Source organism: Herpailurus yagouaroundi, unplaced genomic scaffold, assembly GCF_014898765.1.
Source record: "Herpailurus yagouaroundi ecotype Mexico unplaced genomic scaffold, PumYag 198, whole genome shotgun sequence".
NCBI lineage: Eukaryota > Metazoa > Chordata > Mammalia > Carnivora > Felidae > Herpailurus > Herpailurus yagouaroundi.
In genome coordinates, this window is record NW_024412429.1 from 28,723,904 (window position 1) to 28,746,772 (window position 22,869).

Consider the following 22,869-nt stretch of genomic DNA (forward strand, 5'->3'; position numbering starts at 1 on the left):
TCTGCCCCTCCCCTGCTTGTTCTCTCACTCTCTCAAAATAAATAATAAATAAACTTAAAAAAAAGAAAAACAAGTGAGAGATTAAAGTGAAAGTGAAAGTATACTCTTGAGATGTAAGAGCTGGTGAGTTCAAGAGAGAAAGCTGTGCATTCTGGGGCATGGGTTGCTATCTTTTATTGACAGTAGGTAACTAGGGGGTGGAATGTTCAGTACTTGGGGTAGGGATTTCTTAGAAGCAGGGTTTTGTGCCTTTTCTTTTTCATTTGATCAGGGATTTCCTGTCATGGCACCTACCATCTTGGGCTTGTCTGATTCAACTTGGCTTCATGTGGAATGCTGCCAGGACGGGTTTCTGACTTTCCCAATAGCTGGCCATGACTTCCTTGTCCTTGGCCTCCAGGTATTCTGTTAGAAACTAACTAACTGCTTACTCTAACAATTCCAGAGGAAAGATCTCAGATGCAAGATGGAATGGTGAGTGAGGAAAATAACATATGGCTAAATCTAGAGACTTATTTATTACATAAAATAATAAAATCAACAATGTATACTTTCTGCAAGTATAAAAATAAAACAGAACCAAAACACTGGATAAAAATAGCATTGAAATTGGGAAAACAGTAATCAGGGGCCAAGCATTCTAAGATACTGGTGTTTAAAAGGAAGGTAAAGGTCTAAGTTGACTAGTCAACTAATTGACTAGTTAACTAAGTTAACTAACTTTGTGAAATTAAATATGAATGTTAAAATTTATAGAATAGCTACTAAACACATAAAAATAGGATGTATAAAAAAGAAAATGGCCCTAACTGGAGTCACTTATGTTAAGTCCCACCAAGACGTAATGCCTAACCTAATTGTACTTTCAGCCTCTTTCAAATGTGGAATATTAAACCAATGAACCTCGAATTCCTATGAACACTAATAAGATAACCTGCATGATAAGATCCCCTGCTTTTCCCCGAGGAAAGTGACCTTGCCTGAAATAATCTTTGCTTTTCTCTTTCGCTAATAACTTTCTTGTTTCACCTCACTTTTGCCTATAAAGTCCTTCCAATTTGCACCGCTCCTTGGAATTCCTTTCTATTCCTAGACAAGTACGCTGCCTGATCCATAAATTTTTGAATAAAGCCAATTAAACCTTTAAATTTACTCTGTTGAATTTTGTTCTTTAACAAATTTATGATTTCCAAATTAGCAAAGAGCAAAAATGGAACATGGTAGAGGGAGACCTTAAATCAATACATTTACATAAGTTAAAAAGGCAAAACTAAACGATATATATATACATATATATATATATATTTTAAGTTTATTTGTTTATTTTGAGAGAGATGGAGACAGCACAAGTGGAGGAGGGGCAGAGAAAGAGGGAGAGAGAATCCCAAGCAGGCTTTGCACCATCAGTGGATGTGGGGCTCAGACCCACAAACCCACAAAGCATGAGATCATGACCTGAGCCAAAACCAAGAGTTGGAAGCTTAACCACTGAGCCATCCAGGCACCCCTAAACAATATATTTTAGCCTATATACATGGCAAAACTGCATCTTTAAAAGGCAAGGAAATGGTGAACACAAGAGCTGGTTGGCCTTGAAGGAAACAGATGACACACTCAAGTTAATTTGAGGGGAAGTTACTAAAGGGACTACTTAGAAGGTAGAAGCAGTGTGTAGAAAAATAAGTTAATGCAATGTCCATTGGCCAAAACCAACTGGAACTTGGAAGGCAATAGAGACTACAGGTGGAGGTCATGCAAGTCAGCTAGAGCACAGAGCATGTGGGACAGAGTGAAGCAAGGTCAAGGTGAAGGGCAAATTGAAGATATCCATTCAATAAAGCTTATTTCATCCTCCTTTTAAATCAATATTTATACCATTTTGTGTACATGATATATTTTAGAACTTGAAAATAGGGGAAAATACAACAAAAATAATGTTGTTGTTTTTTTTTTCCCAACCAAGGATTATTTTAAAGATGTCTTAAAAGTAGAAATGAAGAGCAAGGAAAGTAAGAAACGTTGAAATGACTAGTAATAGGCATTATTTTCCCTTTGCTGTTAGCTAGCTCCTTGACTGCTATTTTTCCTCATTTGCAGAGAAGACAGCAAAATATTTTAAGTTGTCACTATCTCAGTTATCAGATCATCTACCCAAGAAATAAAGGCAATTTCCAAGTTTCTTACTGGCAAGAGTCAGGGGTAACTCTTGTCATTTTCAGGGAGGGCAATGTATTGGCTCAAAAGCAGCAGATAGGGAAAAAATTAGATGCCATTTACTATGAGAATGACATATAATATAAATAAAAATTAAATACACAGAAAAAGTTTAAACATGAAAAAGTTCAGCCATCACAGAGATGGTGATTTTTCTTTTAGTTTTAGCTCTCTGATTATTACAAAATTATGCACAAAAGCATGATTAAGCAATAGTAATAGCCAACCATTACTGAATGCTTATTCTTTTTCAGGGGGTGTTATAAGTGCTGTGCACATATTAAGTCATTCAATCATTACTGGCAACCCACAGGGTAGGATTATTAGTACCTTTTTCACCGATGAGGATACTGATAAAAACTTTATTTTGTTAGAAAAATCAAATCACTGGACAATGGAGTTGAGCTCATGTACCTTGTGTCTGTGTCTCCAGAGCTGCCCCAGTTGAGTTGTGAGGATGTGCAGCCACAGTTTCATTCCTTCCATTTTCTCTCCTAGCATCAGGCACCCTTTGCAAGGGTGTGGAGAACTCCAAGTACTACAGGAGACAGTCTGAAACTTACCTACCAACTTAAAGAGTGGGAAGCACATAAGATTATTTGAGGGCATGTCAGAATTTAGTGTATCTTTCTCTTTCTTTCTTTCTTTCTTTCTTTCTTTCTTTCTTTCTTTCTTTTTCTTTCTTTTTTAATGCTTATTTAGTTTTTAGTGAGAGTCAGAGACAAGCAAGGGAGGGGCAAAGAGAGAGGGAGACACAGAATCTGAAGCAGGCTCCAGGCTCTGAGCTGTCAGCACAGAGCCACAGAGCCCGACGCAGGCCTCGAACCCATGAACTGTGAGATCATGACCTGAGATGAAGTGGGACGCTTAACCGACTGTGCCACCCAGGCACCCCTTTGAGTGTTTCATTTGATTCAAGATTTCCTTAAAGTCATAAAAACTGGGAAATAACAAGGCTTACACTGGGAGTTCTTGACCTGTGGTTCAGTGAGAGCTCTGAAATCAAAGGTTAACTGTTGCACATGCACGTCACCTAAATGTCCCAAACATGGGACACAAAATCAAGTTTCCCTTGAACTTCCCAGTCAGGAATAGTTGAGTCCCCAGCCAGTCTTTTTCTGGCTTCCTGGCAAAAGGATTCTTGGAATTACCAGGCAAGCTTACATGTGTCACAGAGCATCCCAGTTGTACCTTGTCACCTCATGTAAACTCCTGGCTCTAGAGTGTTGTTCGTCCCTTCTGCAGATCACCTCTAGCCAATTTACAAGAATAGCTGATTCCTGGAACCTTTGCCTTAGGGAGACTAAGAAGCGTAATAACATTGCAAAACAAAGATTAAGGACATAGACTTCAAGATCAAACAGGCCTGAGTTTGAATCTTGTGTCAAGCACTTAATAGCTGTGGGCAAATTGTTTAAATTGGCCTTGTTTCCTCAACTACACAGGGAGAATTATAATATCCACTTAGCAAGTTTATAGTGAGAATTAAATCCAGTAAAGCAGGCACCTAGAACATGCAGTGCACTCTTTGAATGGTAGCTCTTGCTAGATTATTAATCTCTTGCAACAGAGACTTCTAAAAGGGTGCAGAAATCTGAACTCCCCAGGACCATTTCTCGTATCAACAGTCAAGAATGCCAAAGACAGCAATATTAAGTTATATTAGTAAAGGTAACTTTACACAGAATTACATTAATTCAGACCAGATATTTAATTTATAGTGATCTAACTAGATAAAAGGCTAGAACTGGATAAAAGGCTAGAAAGGGATAAATGGTCAATATTTTCCTTAAACTGGTATGTTTTCACGTATCAGGTACCTGGATGACATTTTTTTTGCATGAGTTAACTAGCTCAACTCAAAACTGAGTTTTCTGGTGAAATCATAGGATACAGACATTCTCTGTTGTTAACTGAGAATAGATCCACAGATTTAAGGTAGCAGATGTGTACAGGGCAAATCTTACTCCTTATTTGGAAGTTATGGAGTATGGTTTGTGTGCCACATAAATGAAGACTTGGTCCACTCTGTCAAGGAGGTGGAAAACAAGGGTAAAGAAAATTCACCCCCAGAGAGCACTTCTCCTTTTTCTCCCTAGAATATAACCAAGAAGGTCATGTGAATTTTCTTTAAAACAGGGTGAGTGAGTTTTTGCCTCATGATCAAAACTTCTGCATTCAATATTACAAAGCTCGTTCAAAAACAATCCATGTATTTTGGTCCAAACTGAGAAGTTAAAATGTCTTTTTTTAAAAACATTTTTATTTATTTTTGAGACACAGAGAGAGACAGAGCACAAGCGGGGGGAGGGGCAGTGAGAGAGAGGGAGATAGAGAATTCGAAGCTGGCTCCAGGCTCCCAGCTGTCAGCACAGAGCCCGACGCAGGGCTCAAACCCACAAATTGTGAGATCATGACCTGAGCTGAAGTCAGATGACCAACCGACTGAGCCACCCAGGTGCCCCAGAAGTTAAAATGTTTTTAAAATAACAAATCCCAAACTACAACCAAGTGTGCTAAAGGATTTGGTCAAAATTCACCTGAATTTGATACGAGTTTTCTTTTCTCTAAACAAAGCACAACAGCTATGGTGTTAGGAAATAGTTCTGTAATAGTGGCATGCAACTTATTCATATTACTCATCTAAATTAATATTTAGGGGTTATTTACAAAGTAGTTATTATGTGCTAAATCATACTAATTTAAGTACAGTGTATTATATACAATATATATAATGTATAATGTGTATATATAATATATAATACATACATTATATGTATGTATGTAAATATATATATATTTACATACATTTATTTTTGAGAGACAGAATAAGACAGAGCATGAGCGGAGGAGGGGCAGAGAGAGAAGGAGACACAGAATTTGAAGCAGGCTCTAGGCTCTGAGTAAGCGGTCAGCACAGAACTCGATGGAGGCTGGAACCCATGAATTGTGAGATCATGACCTGAGCCAAAGTTGGACACTTAACCCACTGAGCCACCCAGGCGCCCCCATTTTTTACATATTTTTGAAACATACTTGGTCCTCATAATGAACTTGGGAGTTAGGTGAAACAGTGCAGGTCAATATTGCTGCAAACATATCTTAAGCAGTTATGTACTATCTGTAAGGAATTAATGTCTCAGGAATTCTAGTTCCTCAGAAGATGATGAACTAATGTTGAATGCCATCACTCCACTCCAGACCGAGCCCAGAAGGGCCCTAGTGAAAAGGGAGATGAGATGAGAACAGAAAAGACTTGGGAAAATCTCAGGCAATACAGAAGAGGAAGGATCCCAGCTTTGGAGCAGAAGAGACCAAGGGCCACAGAGCAGGAGACAGGCTGCTGAGACCTTCCCTGTGGCCCCTGTTCTCTGCCCCTCGACCCTTGGCTGGATCATTACTAGTCAGCGTCCACAGCAATTGTCAGGAGCTGTGGTGTCGCATCAGGGCAGCCGGTGTGAGATAAATGGCAGCAGGCACAGGCAGACCAGCTGCCTCTAGATCATTTATCTTTCAGCCCTGCCCCAACATTCTTGGAGGAAAGGAGATGACAGCCCAGAGGAGGCAGCTGTGGGAAAAAGGCAGTGCTGGTCTGAGGCTCAGGGAAGTCCCCTGAAATATGGGGTAATGGGAGTTGGGGACACAATAAATGAGACCTCACACAAGAACTCCCCAGGCTGAGGAAAGTGAGTGTGTGGACGCTCACTCTTTAAATGTGCTTAGAAGGGGAGGGGTTCCTGGGGGGCTCGGTCAGTTTGAGGTTCAACTTCAGCTCAGGTCATGATCTGGCAGACCATTGGCTCAAGCCCCATGTCTGGCTCTGTGCAAACAGCTCAGAACCTGGAGCCTGCTTCGGATTCTGTGTCTCCCTCTCTCTCTGCCCCCCCCCCACTTGCACTCTCTCAAAAATAAATAAACATTTAAAAAAATAAAAAAATAAAAATAATGCACTTAGAAGGGCAAAAGCTAAGGGCTGAGCCTTTGTCCCTTCCCCCAGGTACGCCAACCAGCTAAGGGCAATATGTTAGCTTCCTGGGCAAATAATAAGACGGTAAGCTCTAAGCACTTCTCCCAAATTGATCTATTGTTCCCTTATATATCTTGACATTAAATTGATTGGTGCATGTATGACTGTCACATCTTCTTGATCTAAGGTTTCTTTTTCCCATATTAATGTCTCTGGCCCTCAGGGTGTTTGTTGTCTTAAATTCTGCCTTAACCCAAGATGGTTACCTCAGCTTCCTTTAAGTTCATGTTTTCCTGGTGTATCTCTTTCCATTTATTCCTTTCAACCTTTCTGTATCCTTCTTACCAGAAAATGTGTCAGTTTTGACCCATCAGTTTGACTCTTTTTAGTGTATTGTAATTATTGTATTATTGTATATTGTACAATTCTGTGTTGTATTTCACGCTTCCTATTGGCCATACTTTTTATTTCCTTTTTTTCCCCTTTTATGCTTTTTCCTCGGTAATTCAAACTTCCTTGTTCTGAAATGTGTACATTTTTTGTCTATCCAGGGAGCACCCCTTATATTCTAAGGTGCATATTTGTGTTTCTGTTTATTTTTCCGCATTCAACTATTTTGTCAAGATCTATTTGTTTCCCTTGAACAAGGCATTCTTAACCTTCTTCGGGTTCTACTCCTTACATCCTACTATGTCTCACCACATTGGTTTTACCTAACATTTTAGTCAAGGATTGTTAGAGATTTATTTGTCCAGGGAAGGGGCAGTCTTTGTTGTTTTTCTTTTAAGACCTCAGCTATATTTAAGTGGATTAATCACGATAGATTGTCATCACTTTTTTTTTTTTTAATTTTTTTCAACATTTATTTTATTTTTGGGACAGAGAGAGACAGAGCATGAGCGGGGGAGGGACAGAGAGAGAGGGAGACACAGAATCAGAAACAGGTTCCAGGCTCTGAGCCATCAGCCCAGAGCCCGACGCGGGGCTCGAACTCACGGACCGCGAGATCGTGACCTGGCTGAAGTCGGACGCTTAACCAACTGCGCCACCCAGGCACCCCAGATTGTCATCACTTTATACATGACCCCCTTCAATTTTTAAAAACATGTATATGTCTTCATATATACATTTTTAAAAATATAATGAATGCCCATGAACCCATCATCCACAAATTAGAACATGTAGATTATGTAAATAATCTACATCTTCCAGTTTGCTCTTGCCATATCTTATCTCTATCTTCCCTCAGAGGGAATAGCTAAGGCTGCACAAGGCTGAACCACGGAGAACCGTTTCTGGAGTCATGGAGCTAGAGTGAGCACAGGTATCCGTTACTGGTGGAATGGATGGATAAGATACGCTGGATGAGTGTGAGGGAAGGTTACGCGGCAGAGGTGAAACAGATGAATGTTAAACATTCCGTACCTACTTACTATTTTTTAAGAAATCTCAGAAAACTGAGAAGATAGAGAATTTCCTTAAGTGAAAAAAAAAAAAAAGATTACCTAGCAAAAACCTTTAACATATATCCTACTTAGTGGAGAAACTTTGGGTGCTTTCATGTTGAGGTCAGAAGCAACATCCTCTATCACAGCTTCTATTGGACCTAGTATCAAAGGCCTCGGCAAACATCCCAAGATAAGGAACACAAGTTTAAGGACTAGAAGGAGGATGGTGAAACTGTCATTACTTGCAAGTGATATCATGAAAATATTCAAAAACCTACAGAGTCAATAAATGGGGGCGCCTGGGTGGCTCAGTTGGTTAAGTGTCTGACTCTCGATTTTGGCTCAGGTCATGATCATGGTTTGTGAGATGGAGCTGGGCAAGGAGCCTGCTTAAGATTCTCTCTCTCTCCCTCTACCTTTGCCCCTGCCCCCCTTGTGCTCATATGTGCACACTCTTTCTCTCTCAAAAAAAAATTTTAAAAGATAATCAGCAAATGGATTCTAGGGAAGAACAAGGTTTAGTAAGCTTGCCAGCAATGAGGTCAATTTACATCCCTCAACATGAGCAATTACCCAAGAGAAATATAATTGAAAATAACAGAGCAATAAAAATAACAAAGGAAGTTTTATTTGGAACAAAAATAGAATTCTATAAAGGAGATCACAGACAAGACAATTTAACATTATCGAGATGTCATTTCTCCTCAAATTGATCTCATGCAACTCCAAGCAAAGGTCCAGCTGGATATTTTTGAAGAACACAAAAAAATGGTTTCAAGACATACATAAAAGAATAAAAGATGGTGCATATCTTGAAATAGTTTTGAAAAAGTAGAGCAAAGTAAGGGGCTTCTCCCTGAGAGATAATGAGCATATTACAGAGCCATGGTAATGACATTTTAAAAATAGTACAGCAACAGAACAAAGTTCAGGAACAGACCTTCGTATATATTTAAATATAATCATAAGGGAAATCACGGATTGTTTAGTAGATCATTTTGGTAAAATTGGCTTTTTATAAGAAGAAAAAAAGATTCCTATTGTACATCCTACCTAAGGTTAGCTCTAGATGTTTTAAAGAATTGAATATGAAGGGAAACTATAAAGGGAACAGAAAAAAGATAGGAAAGGGACTCCAAGGTGGCTCAGTCAGTTGAGTGTCCAACTTTTAATTTGGCTCAGATCGTGATCTCACGTTTTGTGGGATCAAGGGAGCTCCATGTTGGGCTCCCTGCTGATGGTGCGGAGCCTGCTTGGGATTCTCTCTCTTCTTCCCTCTCTGTCCCTACCCTGTTCACTCTCTTTCTCCCTCTCTCAAAATAAATAAAATTTAAAATATATATATATATATGAATATTTTTGCAGACTCAAAGTCAGAAGAAATATTTTATTTTTTAAAATTTATTTATTTATTTTGAGAGAGAGAGAGAGAACACACAGGCAGGGGAAGAGCAGAGAGAGAGAGATAGAGAGAATCCCAAGCAGGATCTGCACTGCCAGCACTAAAGCTCAATGTGAGACTCAAACCCACATACCATGAGATCAAGACCTGAGCCAAAGTCAAGAGCCAGATGTTTAACCAACTGAGCCACCCAGGTGCCCTAAAATAACAATAAATTCAGAAGAAACATTTCAAATGAGACCCACATACTATAAGTCATAAGGTAAAATAAAAAATTGATAAACTTATGTCAAAATTAAGGATTTTTTTTTCCAACAAAGAGTACCTCAGGCAAGATAAAGTCATTGGTGAGAGAAAAGGAGAAAACATTTGTGATGTCTAAAGTCTAAAAGGGAGCTATGTCTAGGACAGAGAAGAAATCTGTGCAGATCAGCAAAAGACAAGAAACAAAATAAGAACAAAGGATATGATGTAATTTACAGAAGGGGACATACGAGGCTAACAAGTATATAGATGCCCAACCCTACTATTCCTTGCAGACATGTAAACTAAAGAAGATCAAGCTTTCAGGTAATCAGAAAATGTTAAGTTTTAGTAAAAACAGAGGAAAACGGGAATGATTATGCCTCACAGGTGGAAATGCAGTGTTATAGCCGTCCAGGAGAGCACACGGCAGTACTCAGCAGGCCCCTGAACAGGCAATCCTACTCCTGTCCGTAGCCCTAGAGGAGCCCCCACACAGGTCCACAGACATGGGGCCTGCACACAGGAGCAGCTCTGCAGAGCAGAAAATTAAAAGCATCACGTATGCCCAATACTGAGGGAACAGATGAGTAAAATCTGGGATGCTTCTGTTATGAATGTCATGCTACAGTGAGAAGGGAAATGGAATAGTGAGTTTTAAATGTAAGGAATAAAGATCACTAGCACAATACTATTTAAATAAATTTCAAAAACTGACCTATACATAATCAGCAAGATATCATCTGCAGGATATATGTAACTCTACATTTATATTTATGTGTTTAAAAAAAAAAAACAAAAACAAACTTTGGGACCAGTGAACCTAACTTGAGCTGCTACAATTAAGAATCATGGTCTCACATCCGGGTCCCAGATCTGAGCCAGTTATAGGGACAGCGTTCCTTCAGTGCAAAAATGGAGCCCATTATTAGACTGGATCTGAGCAGATCCCAATCACTGTGGAACCAGAATCCTTCTCTGGACCATCTATGGAAGAGGTCAAAGAGGGAGATGAAAATGAAGTCTTGGCCTGAATTTGTCTGTGAAACTGTGACTGCTTCTTCAGTTCATGAGTACATAGTTGAAAGAGTTGTAATCAAATCCTCTGACCATGGAATAAGGTATATTATGGTAGAAAAGACTAAACTAAGTGGGAACCCCTCTGCCTCTTCCTTCCAAAATAGCAACTGAAAACAATAACATGCCCCTAAGGAAATTACAGAGATCACCCACCATGAAACACTTGGAAAATGTTGGGGTTGGAATGTGCTTCGTGTGATATTCCCACTTGATTCACTTGCCTGGCTTGTAACAGAGGTACATGGGTCATAGAGAATGACTGTTAATTACCATAAATGTGATCACATACGGGATGACTCTAAGTTAAGGTATTTTTACAAATGTCGTCTCCTTCCTGGAGCACATCAACTCAACTCAGCCCCAGCAAATTATTTGGGGGCATGGAACAACTGTCAGGATCTTCCTATTCAGTGACAAATTTTGTGGAAGACCAGAATAGCTCAATAGAAGTAGGACCACTAAGGGCTCAGACCCTTTAGGAACAATGGTAAAAACAAACAAACAAACAAACAAACAAAACCTCAAACGAATAAAATCATTCAACCATACAAAGAATTCCAACCAGCTAAAGTGCTGGCTAAAAGCAAACGGAACATGAGTGGGTAGAGGATGAAGAAAAATATAAATATCAAATATGATAATTTGCAGAAAGAAGTATTAGACTACTCAGAATTTACTAGTTGCATGGTTGAGGAGGAGACTATTTCTCAACTCTAAGCATCAGTTATCTGATCTATATGATGTAGGCTGAGGATAATCATTATCTACTGTGCAAGGTTGTTTTCAGGATTACACTCAATATATTAGTATTTGGCACTTGGTAGGTATTCAGCGTCTTTTACAGAGGCAGTAGGGTCTAGTATAAGGTGAGGAAGAACAGAGACTTTGGTGTCAAAGTAGAGGTTGGAATCCCAGATGTTTACAGATCTAGGGCATGTTGATTAAGTTCTCAAAGTTTTAAATATTTTTCTTCTATAAAATGGAGTTAGATATACCTATTTAATGGCTCTCTTAAAAATATTCAATTAGGCAGGGGCACCTGGGTGGCTCAATGGGTTGAGCATCCAACTTCAGCTCAGGTCATGATCACACGGTTCATGGATTTGAGCTCCACATCGGGCTCACTGCTGTCGGCGAGGAACCTTCTTCAGATCCTCTGTCCCCCCCTCTCTCTGCCTCTGCCCCACTCACGCTCTCTCTCAAAAATAAATAAATATTAAAAAAATATTCAATTAGTAGGATAGGACACTTAAAAGTACTAAAAAGTAGTAGCTATTATTTTTATAGGGTGGAGTCCAAGTTTCTTAAATCTTGTGGGAAGAACATGCATAAGTAGATCTCTTCGATATAATGTGGTACGTGGGGAGACACATAGATGCATTCACCAGGGTTCAATAAGAACATGACAAAGTGAAGATAATGGAGATATTTAATAGTCTGGTGGACACTGTTAATGGGTCTAAGTCCAGAAAAGTAAAAGTAAATTTGCTCACGGTACAAGACATAATTAAGGAGAGAGCTGGTCCTACAGCCCAGAATTTCTAACTCTTGTACAAATTTATTTTTTGTGACTAAACGTTATATTTGTATGACATATAAAATAAATATACCTTCTTAAGTTTTCCTGTGTGGAATTCTCAGAACATAAGATGCATCTATCACATAATTGTATCTTTTTGTTAGCAATAGTTAAAGTATATAGGTCTCTTATTTGGAACATTTTACCTCTCATTAAAACCCATCTTTTAAACGTAATACAATATGGTATGACCAATAATATCTTTAGAAGGTACAAAGGAAGGAAAAGATATTAATTCACTCACTCAATTATTTTGTGTTGTGTTTTAGGTATCAGGTACTACTCTAGGTGGTGAGAATATGGAAGTTAACAAAAACAGACAAAACTGGAAGGGAGAAAGATAATAAATACTCAAGCAAAATGTGGAATACTGCATCTGCCTTTATGTGATAAAATGGGCCAATATGGTGATATCCCTCATATATGTTTTTAAATATTGCTGTTTATAAAAAGTAGTGCTTAAATTTAACTATGTTTTCAAATTTAACCTCTGAGAGATGTGGCTGGAGAGACGATTCAATGTACATTAGGAAAATAATAAAGCAGAGGCTGAAGTTAAGAGAAAAGAGAAAGTATTTCCTGATTAGTTAGACATTATCAATAAGATTTTATCCAGGCAACTTTAAAGCTTTTCATAGGCAGATACAATCTCTCTTTACTTCCCTATGGAACAAAGAGAAACAGAAGTTTCCATAAGAGGGAATGAGAACCTCTGAGAATTACCTTAGAAGTCAGCTTTGAGGGAGGGCTGAAAAAACAGGCAAGAATTTTAATCTTCAGCAGTCAGAACGTTGTAAGAAAAATGTTAGGGATTTTGCCTCAAGGATTGGGTAGAATTCTCAAAGCCTGAAATTGCATAACATGTGAGAGTTGGGGGCATAAAGTCTTTGGATTTAGAAAGAAATTTCAAAAGTTTTTTTTCCATGAAGAATGAATGAAAAACCAGTATTTATGAAACAGGGAAGAAAATGTTAATTTTATTTAATTATTCATATTTCTTTGATTTTTCTTCTAATTATGTTTTTCGATCATAGAAATTAAATAGCTGTGCTCATGCTTAAAGCTTTATGATTTCCTTAGACACGTATAACAAGAAAAAGGCAGAGCTCTTATCTGAATCATAGCTCGAATATGGTGACTGGACCTTAAACCAAAGCACAGTGGGTTCTGGCATAGCTTCCTCACAATATACATTCCCAACACCGAGCTGGTAAATTTTAGCCAACACATAGTGATAGCAATTATCACAGCCACTCAAGAAAGTCCACATGTCAAAAGAACTTCCAAGGGGCGCCTGGGTGGCGCAGTCGGTTAAGCGTCCGACTTCAGCCAGGTCACGATCTCGCGGTCCGGGAGTTCAAGCCCCGCGTCGGGCTCTGGGCTGATGGCTCAGAGCCTGGAGCCTGTTTCCGATTCTGTGTCTCCCTCTCTCTCTGCCCCTCCCCCGTTCATGCTCTGTCTCTCTCTGTCCCAAAAATAAAAATAAAAATAAATAAAAAATAAAAAAAAAAAAGAACTTCCAAGAAATTGACATAGTTCTGTGATGTGTTCCCTCAAATATTTGACCGTGCATACCGGGCTTTTTAAGACTTTAAGACTTTACGACAGTCCCACTCTCTCATCTCCAGGGACATGTGGAGCTCTTTCATTGCCACTTAGCATCACTGTTAGTATCTAGTTTGTGTCCCACATTCTGATCAGCCTCTTCTAAAGGCAGTCAATTTTCACAAGGATTACCAAGAAAAAGGTTGGGGTAGTGAACATTTTTAAAAAAATTTTTTTCCTAATGTTTATTTATTTTTGTGAGAGACAGAGCATGAGCGGGGCAGGGGCAGAGACAGAGAGGGAGACACAGAATCTGAAGCAGGCTCCGGGCCCTGAGCTATCAGCACAGAGCCTGGTGCAGGGCTCGAACTCAGAATGGTGAGATCATGACCTGAGTCGAAGTTGGATGCTCAACCGACAGAGCCACCAGGTGTCCCATCTTTTTTTTTTTTTTTTTTTTTTTTTAATCATGACCGGAAACATAACCCATATCCTAGAATAAGTCAATAAAGACTTTTTTAGTAGCCAACAGAAAACTTATGTTGGACATCTTTCCAAACTCTACACCTCATATCTTCTGAAATGAAATGGTTAAGGAAGTTTGAATAAGAGCATTTATAGCCTCTCTTTCTTGATAACAATAGCTAATTTAAAAAAAAAGTTCTCCCTATATAGGTCTTTCTGTCAAATAAAAGATAACAAAGTCATTCTCTAATTTTTAATAAAGGATCATGCAGTGCAAGGATTAGAGGCCTCAATTTAGAGGCAAGGGAGACAAGAAATATTGCATGTTCTAGTGTCTGAAAACAGAGGAATGGGGTGCCAACCCAAAGAATTTCTTCTTCTATTCTAAACAAAAAGAACAGCTCAACAACAATTCAGAAACATGCTAACTCTTAACGCCCAGAAATTCCTGTTTTTAAGCCATGCTTTAGGTTATTCAGATATAATGTTTGACTCCTCATAACAACTTAGAAATTTCTTAAATGGTCAGCACAAATAAAGTACGTTGTGCAACTTCCCTTTAAGAAACCACAATTACAGAATAAACAGTCACATCCTTAAAAGGAGCAACTAAAAAATAATAGATCCAACTTTGGGGCTATGGAATAGGGAAAATCTTTTTGAAATGTACCTTTACATAGCTTTTTTTGATAAGGAATGCCTCTTTCTATCAGTGATAGAAATAATAAATAACTTTAATTTACTAGGTACAAGATGCTATACTATACTACATGGGCTATCTCATTTATTCTTCATACAATTCTATGAAAAAGATATTGTTATTATCATCATCATCATCATCATTAGTAATTATTATTCCCTTTCTACCGGTGAGAAAAATAAAGCTTCTAGAGTTGGTGACTCAGCCCATGATGGTAGCAGTAGAAGCAGATAGAAATGGTCAGGTTCTGAGCATAGGAAAGCCAAAAACATATGCTAACGAGTATGACGTAGATCTGAGAGGAAGAGAAGTCAAGACTGATCTCATGATTTGGGGCCTGAGCATTTGGAATAAAAGAGGACAAGTGTAGGAGACATGGGTGTGGGATTATGAAGACCAGGAGACTGGCAGTGGATATGCTAAGTTTGAGGTACCTATTAAACACCAGAGCAGAGGTATTCAGTAGGTAAATATGCAGGTCAAGGCCAAGGAAAAGGTTCAGGCTAAGGACACAAAACTTGAGAGGTGGAGGGGATGAGGAGGAACCAACAAAGGAGAAGCAAAGGAGCAGGCAATGTTACAGAAGATTTAAGAGGGAGTAGTATCCTAAGGTTAAGAAAAGAACAAAAAAAGCATCTGATGTGTCAATTGGCGCATGTCTATTTTGCTGAGAAGTCAGTAAAATGCATCTGGAGAACTGCCTGACCATTGGATTTAGCAAGACGGAGACTTTGTGAAATGCTATTCCACTTTGCTATTAGGATCCTTCCCTTATCACTTAAATGTAAAACTCCAAGCACTCCAACTCATTTATTTGACCTCACACCAATATTCAGCTACTAATTTAGATTATCCTTTTATCATATCCATCCCTAATCATTTTTTTTTTTGTGTGCGTTTTTTGTTGTTGTTGTTTGGTTTCATTTGGCTTTAGTCATCTTCAGCCTTTACCAATACTACAACCTAGTTCTGATCTCTGTTAGCTCAGGACTGGATTCCCACCCACCCTCCTGAACTGTCTCCTGGTTTCTGGTCTCCTCACCGGCAATGCATCCCGATTAGTCACCCTAGAACAAAGCTTTTCTCAGGGATTCCCTAGGCCCTTTGGTTATCAGCAGAAACATACTAAGAGGCTTTTCTCACCTACTTCCCCAGCTCAGTGCATGAGTATGCCCTCCTAAAACATAGCATACCCGACCCTAAGTGCTTGTGAACAGCAAAGTTCTGCCTAAATTTCACAGAAGAGAATCCACAATGAGAACCATCAATCAGAATGATTGGGGTCCTCTATTTGTCATAACCCGATGGACTAATTCCATCTCTTCCAATCTAAGAAGAAATATGGGAGATTGAGAAATACCACACTGATGCACTGGGCAAAAGATTGGTGCTTTCCAATAAAATATAAGCTCACACACCTATTAGAATGGTTACAGTAAAATTAAACAAACAAAGAAACTTACACTGGCAAAGGCACTGGTGTGAATAAGGAAAGGAGCAGCTGGAACTCTCATTTACTGCTAGTGGGAATGCAAAAGGGTTTGGCCAACTTGAAAACTAGTTTGGCAGTTTCTTTTTTTTTTTAATTTTTTTTCAACGTTTATTTATTTTTGGGACAGAGAGAGACAGAGCATGAACGGGCGAGGGGTAGAGAGAGAGGGAGACACAGAATTGGAAACAGGCTCCAGGCTCTGAGCCATCAGCCCAGAGCCCGACGCGGGGCTCGAACTCCCGGACCGCGAGATCGTGACCTGGCTGAAGTCAGACGCCTAACCGACTGCGCCACCCAGGCGCCCCTAGTTTGGCAGTTTCTTATAAAGTTAAGCAAATACTGTATGTCCTCATGCTCCCATTCTTAGGTACTTACCCAAAAGAAACTAAAACCTGCGTGCACACAAAATAACCTGTCAGTGAATGTTTACAGCAGCTTTAGCCATAATAAACCCAAACTGGAAACAACATAAATGACCATCAAACGGTGAACAGATAAAATGTCTCGTGCATCCATGAAATGGAATCCTACTCAGGAATAAAAAGAACAAATGCCTGACGGATGCAACAACACGGATGAATCTCAAAAGCATTATGCTACGTGAAAAAAAGCCAGACACAAAATGCTACATAGTAAATGATTGCATTTATATGGCATTCAGGAAGAGGCTAAATTATAGAGACAAAAAGCAGATCAGGGCTTATGAAGGGCTAGGGGTGGATAGAGGGTATGAGTATAAAGGGGCTTTTGATTTTGGTGATGGAAAATATACTGTACCCGGATTGTCATGGCAGTTACATAATTCTATAGGTTCGTCAAAATCATACACCTGTACACCTGAAAATGGCAGATTTTACGGCATGTAAATGATACTTCAATCAACCTCATTTTAGAAAGAACGTTCCATGGGGGCATGTACTTTGTTTTAGTTGCTTTATCCCTAGCAGCCAGAACAGTAATTGGCACATAATAAGTATATATAGGAAGGAAGGGAAAAAGGAAGGAAGAGAGAGGGAGAGAGGGAACGAAGGGTATCACTTCTCTTGGATATCTTGGAATTTTTCAATGCCCAATCTTAGAATCACTTGTTATTACCAGTCTTAGTCTTTCAATGTCAACCACAGATTGTCACTTTGAAGCTTAGCCACCTCTGTCCCTGGGGAGTTACTCATTGTCTCCTAGGCCAAACCTTTTCCCCCAGTCTCTAAGTGGAGACAGAAACCCCCTCCTTTCTGAGATGAAGTAGTGAGAAATAATACAAACAGGTAAATCACGGTTAACAAATCATGCAGCGGGACAAAGGAAATGAATTGATTTTGCAACAGAAAAAATACAGATGGCAAGAACACATGTGAGGCAATATTCAACCTCACTTGAAGGTTGAACGGATTCAATGTTTTTTCCCATTAAACCAGAAACCTTTCCTTTTTTTTTTCTTTTTTTAAATGTTTTTTCTTAAACTTTTTAACTTTATTTATTTTGAGAGAGAGAGAGAGCGTGACTAGGGGAGGGACAGAGAGAGAGGGAGAGAGAATCCCAAGCAGACTGCGCTATCAGCACAGAACCCAACGCAGGGCTCAAACTCACAAACCGTGAGATCATGACCTGAGCCAAAACCCAGAGTTGGACACTTAGTTGAGCGAGCCCTCCAGGTGCCCCCAGAAACCTTTCTTGGTGATACAAGAAGCAATGCTAATAAGGATACACAGCAGAGACGCTTTCATACGTTGCTACTAGGAGTATAAACTGGTATAATACTCCTGAAATATTTTGGGAAATAATTATCGAGCACACCTAAGGCATTCAGATGGTTTGGCAGGTAACGTTACATCTAGATACCTCCCTGTAATCAGAAGTGCAGGAAAAGATTTATGTATTAAAAAACTAACCGGCAATTAAAAATTTAAAGATTCCCTCAGAAGAATGAGTAAGTACATGATGGTTGATTTATGAAATGAGAATATCCAGTTTTTAAATATGATATTCATGGGGCATTCACTTCCGAATGTCCCCTCTCTGCAAAGAGAGCTTTCCTACTATTGTTCCTTTCTAATCTTATACTCCAATAGACTTTTGCCTGCTGCTCCAAAAAAATGATATTTATGAAGAATATTTAATGAAAAAGAAAATGTTAAAATACAATATTAAGCCAAAAGAAGGAAAAATTCGAAGTTGACTACTCAGCTCATCCTCGCTATGTAAATTTGTAAAACATTTCATACAGGTGCCTGGGTGGCTCAGGTTAGGCATCTGACTTCAGGTCATGATCTCAAGTTCAGGGATTCGAGCCTCACATCGGGCTCTCTGCTGTCAGTGCAGAACCCACTTCAGACCCTCTGTCCCCTTTTTTCTCTGCCCCTCCCCCACTTGCACACTTTCTCTGTCTCAAAATAAATAATCTTTAAAAAAATTTTCATACAAAGAGGATTGGAAAAAATACCCAAAAGTCTTAATTAATAGTAGTTCTCTATAGATGGTGAGATTATGCATATTATTTTTTTGTTTATTTATGCATCTTTGTACATTTTAGGTTTGCTACATGAGAATGTACTGAAAAAAATCAAAAAACTTTTTTTTCTTAAATCCTTATTCATTTTTGAGAGAGAGAGAGAGAGAGAGTGAGCATGCACGGTGAGGGGCAGGGAGACAGAGAGGGACAGAGGATCCGAAGTAGGCTTATAAAATGATTGATGGTTAGTGAAAGAACCTAGACACAAAAGAGTACATACAATCCAATTCCATTTATGTAAAGTACAAACACAGGCAACTCATCTCTGGCGTCCAAAGTAGGGACAGTGGTTCGTCTTAGCTAAAGAGAGGGAAAATTGAGACCCAGAGACTGCATGAAGGGGTTTGGCATAGGAGACAATTAGTAACTGCCAAGGAACCGAGGTGGCTAGACTTTACAGTGACAATCTGTAGCTGACATTTTAAGATTAAGGCTGATAATAACAAGTGATTCCAAGATTGAGCATTTAGAAATTCCCAGATACCTAAAACATCTGAAAGATAAGTGAATCAGGGGAAGTGAACACTACTTTTAACCAAAGACTTACTCTATAATGATACAGCCTTGCATATCGTGGAAGCTACCATTTCTAAGCTCATTTCTAAACCTTTTTTTTTTTTTTCTTTCTCTTTCAGGCAGGGAGCATGAGAAGAATTCTAGGGTGCTGTAATGTTCTGTTTCTTCTGGGTGCTTGTTACTTAGTATACTCAGATTTTGAAAATGAATAATATTTTCTTATGTATGCTTTTCTCTGTGTATAATTCATTAAAATATTTTAAGTTTATTTTTATTTATTTTGAGAGAGAGATAGAGAGCAAGCAGGGGAAGGCAGAGAGAGAGGACAAGAAAGAATCCCAAGCATGCTCCATTGCTGTCAGCACAGAGCCCGATTCGGGGTTCAATCTCATGAACCATGGGGTCATGACCTGGGCTGAAATCCAGAGTCAGATGCTCAACCCACTGAACCACCCAGATGCCCCTAAAAGTTTTTTGAAGTAAAAATATTATAGTTCTCTTCCAGAAAGAGGCAAAATTGGGTATTTTAAAGAGCCTAGAAACCTTCATAAAACTATACTCGAACATAACATTCATCGTCCAATTACTCTGGCTTCCCAATGCAGGACTTAATTCATCCCACTACAGCAAGCAACCAAGTAAAATAATAATGGTTCAGAATGTCAGGGGTGAGGTCTGCACTGTGTGAATGGAGGTCTTGGCCCTTGTATTTCCCACGAGACTTACGTGGCGATCTGCACTTGGAGAAAGCCAGCCAGAAGGAAAGTAGCACAAAGCAGTTTATTAAAACGAAAGTGCACTCTCATGGTGGGAGAACAAGTAGGTTCCAGGACTCCTGCCACAGATTGGGAGGGGGAGTTTTTGACTCTAGAACGTTTGTACCAGAACCATCATGGCAGCCTTCCTCAATGTGGGGGGAGGGGTGACTGTGCCTGCAATGTCAACGTATATAATGAGTCTAGGTGTAACCCTGGGGCAGAGGTGGAAGAGGAGAGTGTATATGCACTCTCTAGGTCTCTAGACAGTGACTCTAGGTCTGTCAGGCTGAAGGTCTTAGAAGCCACAGGGTCAGGATGTTGTGTCCTCTGGCTTGTAATGTGTAATCTATTTATCACTCTTCTTGCTTCCAGCTTATCTCTGTCGTTCCCTTCAAGGACTTGGGACACTGCCTCTATCTACTGCTCCTATCTAGCTTCTATCCAACAAGACCTTAATACTAACTAGTTCTCCAGATTCTCACAGATAATACTAAATACCCCCCAAAACTTTTAAAGGCTGGCAAGAGAATGTTTAAGGAGAATACATGCACAGAAAAAAGTTATGCTATGACTGTGACTCATCCACAAGTGTCTCCTGCTGAGAAGATTCATTGTTCTTTCCTTCCTGGCCAGGAAATAAGGACACCTATCAGAATGCTTTCTTGCAAATGGGTGGAGTATTTGAGAAGAATAAGAAGAGCCAAGCAGAAAAGGAAGAAAAATGTGATAAACCTCAGCGAGGCTTATTCAATTAAGTGCAGACCTGAATGTTAGTAGGAAAAGAGTTGAAAAACTGCCTTGTGGGACACCTGAGTGGCTCAGTCGGTTGAGCGTCTGACTCTTGATTGCGGCTCAGGTCATAATCCCAGGGTGGTGAAATCAGTCCCCACATAGGGTTCTGGGCTGAACGTGGAGGCTGCTTAACATTCTCTCTCTCTCTCTCTCTCTCTCTCTCTCTCTCTCTCTCCCCCCACTGCCTCTCTCCCCAGCAGGTGCATGCTTCCTCTCTCTCTCTCAAATTAAAAGAAAGAAAGAAAGAAAGAAAGAAAGAAAGAAAGAGAAAGAAAGAAAGACTGCCTTGTAAAGCATATGTACAAACACCTCTCCAGAGGTTGTCAATTAATGTCAATTTCTATAATGCTATAGAAAGTAAGTAAATTACAACAACACCGGGCATTTTTAACAAGAAATTGTTAAGATCAGTAAGAAATGTGCAGGTGAGAAATGTAATAAGAAGAATGTGCATCAAGGGGCGCCTGGGTGGCGCAGTCAGTTAGGCGTCCGACTTCAGCCAGGTCACGATCTCGCGGTCTGTGAGTTCGAGCCCCGCGTCGGGCTCTGGGCTGATGGCTCAGAGCCTGGAGCCTGTTTCCGATTCTGTGTCTCCCTCTCTCTCTGCCCCTCCCCCGTTCATGCTCTGTCTCTCTCTGTCCCAAAAATAAATAAACGTTGAAAAAAAAAATTAAAAAAAAAAAAAAGAAGAATGTGCATCAAAAGGAAAAAGGGAAAATAAAAACCTGAAGTCTGTTTTCCTCTTTTCCTTCACTTGTTTGTTTTTAACGTCAAGAAACTCACCATCCTCCTGAAAAGTCCCCAAGATACAAATCTTGGCTTCCTCAATCTTGAGACAGTGACTCATCTATTTAGTACAGCTCACCACTTTCCTCCTCCCACATCCAAAGTACCTTTGATAAAAAGCAGATGATGTCTGACAACTTCTGACACGCTTTCTGCAAGGTCAGAGCCAAGGGGGTTTTCCTGAGGAAAGAGAGTAGCAAGAAGCATGCAAGAGTGGAAAGGGTCCCAGACATGTGGCCAAGAGCCCAGCCTTCAGGATGAGCCAACCAAATCACCTGGCTTGGGACCTCGGGAAAGTCAGTTCGCTGATCTGCACTTCTGTTGGTATGTCTACAGAATGATAATAAACAGCTTGCAGTTGTGAGAATTCAGGAATATAACGGCTATTTACAAGTGCTTCCTAAAAGGTAAAGCAAACAACAATTTCCTGTTACTACCGTGATATCAGTCAGTGAGTACTGAGACAGCCCGTATGCTCAGGCCAACTGCAATGTGAAAAATTAAAGGGAGTATTAGATACAGTATTAGACCAGGGCCCCCAAGCTGGACATCTCAACTTTAGAATCAGAATGTGACAAGTGTCATTCTACCAGTAGCTGAAACAGCCTCATAGGTAAAAATCCGAGGCCAACCGGTAGCCTTTTTAACCACGAGCGTGGGAACAGGACAGCAATGAAATAACTCTCCTGAATTAGCCCACGGTGCTCTCCTTATCCCCGCCTCCTTTCCCAAGGCCCAGTCTTTGGACCTCCTGAAATGCCCTGGTATCCTTTCCAACAAATTCTATTGTTTGGACTAAAACAAGAGTTAATTTCAAAGCTTACTGGTAATGCAAAGGACGACCAGGCAGAAGACCTGAAACCTTACACTTAGCAGGATGGAGTCATTGTCAGTCTCTAGCAGGGAAATGCTGACTGAGGAAGATCTCAGCAGCAAGCAGAAAGTGGGGAAGTGAGGAAGGAGTTGCAGATAGCAGGCTGTTGCAGGATCCAAGCAGAAGAGCCCGAGACCAGCGTGGTGTCCACGCATATGCAAAGAAAATGACGGAAATAAAGGACTTCCGTGTTTAGTCTGGTAGATTTTTTTCTTTTTCTTTTTTTTTATTATTTTTTTTTATTTTGAGAGAGAGAGAGAGAGAGAGAGAGAGAGAGAGAGAGAGAGAGAGAGGAGGGGCAGAGGGAATGGGAGAGAGAGAGAGAATCCCAAGCAGGATCTGCAATGTCAGCACAGAGCTGGATGCAGGGCTCAATCTCAGGGACCGACCCTTAGATCGTGACCTGAGCCCAAACCAAGAGTCAGACGCTTAACCAACTGAATCACCCAGGCACTGCTAGTCAGGTAGATTTTAGTGTGAGCCGTGTGTGTGTGTGTGT